General features: G+C 58.1%; 2 non-coding genes and 1 pseudogene across 2 annotated transcripts; all 3 read right to left on the reverse strand.

The window, feature by feature from the left end:
• Positions 1-913, reverse strand: part of LOC146144305 (large subunit ribosomal RNA) — a 3679-nt pseudogene extending 2766 nt beyond the window's left edge.
• A 248-nt stretch (positions 914-1161) lies between these two features.
• Positions 1162-1315, reverse strand: LOC146144306 (5.8S ribosomal RNA). Its single transcript, XR_014498919.1, has one exon. It is a non-coding gene; the product is annotated as a 5.8S ribosomal RNA (ribosomal RNA).
• Positions 1316-1562: 247 nt separating this feature from the next.
• Positions 1563-3373, reverse strand: LOC146144307 (small subunit ribosomal RNA). The gene has a single exon (XR_014500566.1). It is a non-coding gene; the product is annotated as a small subunit ribosomal RNA (ribosomal RNA).
• Positions 3374-3765: the final 392 nt, after the last annotated feature.

A 3765-nucleotide genomic window follows, 5' to 3' on the forward strand; every position in this document is an offset into this window, starting at 1 on the left:
GACATTCACTTTCACTGCGCCCATGGGTTTCGTACTGCCCCGTGGCTCGCGCTCACGTTAGACTCCTTGGTCCGTGTTTCAAGACGGGTCGGGAAGGTGGCTGACTTCAGCCGCGGACCCCGTGCGCCTCGCGAAACGACACCGGAAGCGCGACCGAGACGAAGAGGCTGGGCACTGAGAACAGTCCCCGACCCACGACGCCCCAGCCGGCACCGGGCGCTCGGCCCCGAAGGGCAGACGCGGCGATCTCTCCTCGCCCGAACGGCGGGCCGACGGACACGCGCGCCTATAGTACCCGACCGAGGCCGGGTTACCTTGCGCGCGGCCTTCTCGCCGCCGTCCAGACGGTCGCGGCCTTCGCCCGGCGCTAGTGCGCTGGTCCCCGATCGGGCGGCGCCGCCGGCGGCCCGTGAGGGTCCGCACGACAACGTCGCCGACAGGGGGCCGGCTGAAAGCGACCGGGCGACCCGACAGGCCCTCCCGTTTGCCTCTCGACGGTTTCACGTACTCTTTAACTCTCTCTTCAAAGTGCTTTTCAACTTTCCCTCACGGTACTTGTTCGCTATCGGTCTCGTGACCGTATTTAGCCTTAGATGGAGTTTACCACCCGCTTTGGGCTGCATTCCCAAACAACCCGACTCTGGGAAGACGCCGTAGCGCGCCCGCCTGTCGCCGCCATGGGCCTGACACCCGCTCTGGGACAAGGCCTCGATCAGAAGGACGCGGGCGACCGGCGAAGCGCGCCGTGACGAATTCCGTACGCCACAATTCCGCGCACTCCAAAAGCGCGCGGATTCGGCGATGGGCACATCCCGCTTCACTCGCCGTTACTGAGGGAATCCTCGTTAGTTTCTTTTCCTCCGCTTAGTAATATGCTTAAATTCAGCGGGTAGCCTCGTCCGACCTCAGGCCGAAAGTAAGGACCGGGACTATTCTTCCCGTTCCGCGCTCGCCGTCGGCGCCGCGCGCCGCCGCGCACCTCGATTCCCGCCCTTGAGCCGCCAGCCGTTGGCCTCTTCGAGGTCGACTCGCCGCCGCCGCGCGGGATTCTGGTCGCGATCGTCGCACATCGTGCCGTGCTGTCTTGAGCGGGACGGGCGCTCGCGCGTCCGACGCCGCAGCAGCCGCGCGGAGAAATCCCCGCGCGGAACGTTTGCAACGCGACCCTGAGGCGGGCGCGGCCCCGGGATTGACCCGAGGCCGCAATTTGCGTTCAGAACGTCGATGCTCAATGTGTCCTGCAATTCACACTAATTCACGCAGCTAGCTGCGTCCTTCATCGACTCACGAGCCGAGTGATCCACCGCCAAGAGCCATCCACGATTGTTTCGCTCGCACAGTGCCTCGCACTAAAGGGTGACAAAATATACCGCGCCGAGCGGTCGGCCAGGCCGACGCTTGAAGCCGGAGCGCGCGGCACCGCGGCACTCGACGCGCAAACATTACCGGGTGACCGAATCGCCGGCCGGCGCGCCGCTCCTCGCGGGTCGGGCGCCGGGTAGCAAAAACTTTTTCTCTCGCTTGTCCGAGTTTCGCGTTCGCCGAAGCGTTTGCGAGACCGTTAATGATCCTTCCGCAGGTTCACCTACGGAAACCTTGTTACGACTTTTACTTCCTCTAAATGATCAAGTTAGATCGTCTTCTCGGACGCCGGCTCGACCGTTGCCGGCCGCGCCAGGTCCAATCGGAGGACCTCACTAAACCATTCAATCGGTAGTAGCGACGGGCGGTGTGTACAAAGGGCAGGGACGTAATCAACGCGAGCTAATGACTCGCGCTTACTGGGAATTCCTCGTTCAAGGGAAATAATTGCAATTCCCTATCCCTAGCACGACCGGGGTTCAGCGGGTTACCCAGACCTGTCGGCCAAGGCGAGCACATGCTGATCCGGTCAGTGTAGCGCGCGTGCGGCCCCGAACATCTAAGGGCATCACAGACCTGTTATTGCTCAATCTCGTGTGGCTAAACGCCACTAGTCCCTCTAAGAAGTTAGACGCCGACCGATTGGGTCGCGTAACTAGTTAGCAAGCCAGAGTCTCGTTCGTTATCGGAATTAACCAGACAAATCGCTCCACCAACTAAGAACGGCCATGCACCACCACCCACAGAATCAAGAAAGAGCTCTCAATCTGTCAATCCTCACTGTGTCCGGGCCGGGTGAGATTTCCCGTGTTGAGTCAAATTAAGCCGCAGGCTCCACTCCTGGTGGTGCCCTTCCGTCAATTCCTTTAAGTTTCAGCTTTGCAACCATACTTCCCCCGGAACCCAAAGACTTTGGTTTCCCGCAAGCTGCCGGAGAGGTCGTAAAACTAACGCCCCCCGATCGCTAGTTGGCATCGTTTATAGTCAGAACTAGGACGGTATCTGATCGTCTTCGAACCTCTGACTTTCGCTCTTGATTAAAGAAAACATTCTTGGCAAATGCTTTCGCAGTCGTTCGTCTTGCGCCGATCCAAGAATTTCACCTCTAACGGCACAGTACGAATGCCCCCGTCTGTCCCTCTTAATCATTACCTCGCGCTCCGAAAACCAACAAAATAGAACCGAGGTCCTATTCCATTATTCCATGCACCATTATTCAGGCGAATCGCCTGCTTTGAACACTCTAATTTTTTCAAAGTAAACGTTCCGGCCGCCGCCGACACTCAGTCAAGGGCACCGGCGGAGAACCGGAGGTGAGGCCAGGACGGCCAGTACACGCCTTGCGACGGACCGGCCGCCTGCGCCCAAAATCCAACTACGAGCTTTTTAACCGCAACAACTTAAATATACACTTTTGGAGCTGGAATTACCGCGGCTGCTGGCACCAGACTTGCCCTCCAATGGATACTCGTTAAAGGTTTTAAAGTGTACTCATTCCAATTACAGGGCCTCGTTTAGAGTCCTGTATTGTTATTTTTCGTCACTACCTCCCCGCGTCGGGAATGGGTAATTTGCGCGCCTGCTGCCTTCCTTGGATGTGGTAGCCGTTTCTCAGGCTCCCTCTCCGGAATCGAACCCTGATTCTCCGTTACCCGTAAGAACCTCGGTAGGCCAGTACCGTACCGACGAAAGTTGATAGGGCAGACACTTGAATGATCCGTCGCCGGTGCGAGACCGTGCGATCCGCAAAGTTATCCAGAGTCACCAAAGGTTGCGGGCCGAAGCCCGGTCGGTTTTTGGTCTGATAAAAGCACGCCTCCCGCGAGGTCGGCGCTTCACGCATGTATTAGCTCTAGCATTTCCACAGTTAACCACGTAAAACGTACGATCAAATGAACCATAACTGATTTAATGAGCCATTCGCAGTTTCACTGTACGAGAGCTCGTACTTAGACTTGCATGGCTTAATCTTTGAGACAAGCATATGACTACTGGCAGGATCAACCAGGTAGCTACTTTAGCGTAGCCCCGAAAGGCCGACGAAGGAGGCGCCGCTGATGCGGCGCCGTCGCTCGGTCGATGCGAAACCCGAAGGCTTCTCCGTTAAAATTTCGTTCTTTGCTCGGCTGCCCGAACTCAGAAAACCGTCACCGCCCGTCGCACCCGCCGGAGTAAGACTTCGTCGGCAGGCCTTTCGACCGCCACGTCGCCAACACCGGCGCGAGCGCAACGCACGCCAGACAACTTCGCCGAAGCGACCGCTCAGAACCCGACAAACTGACACTCGGCTCTTCGCGCAGCAGCAACATCTGCCCAGCGAGCCAATCGCCTTTTCACCGATTCTTTACTTGTCGAAGCTTGTCAGCTCCCACAAGTATAGCAAAGATGAGTGTTGTCCCTGGG

The sequence above is a fragment of the Ascidiella aspersa genome, chromosome 5 (assembly GCF_963924565.1).
Source record: "Ascidiella aspersa chromosome 5, kaAscAspe10.2, whole genome shotgun sequence".
Classification (NCBI taxonomy): domain Eukaryota; kingdom Metazoa; phylum Chordata; class Ascidiacea; order Phlebobranchia; family Ascidiidae; genus Ascidiella; species Ascidiella aspersa.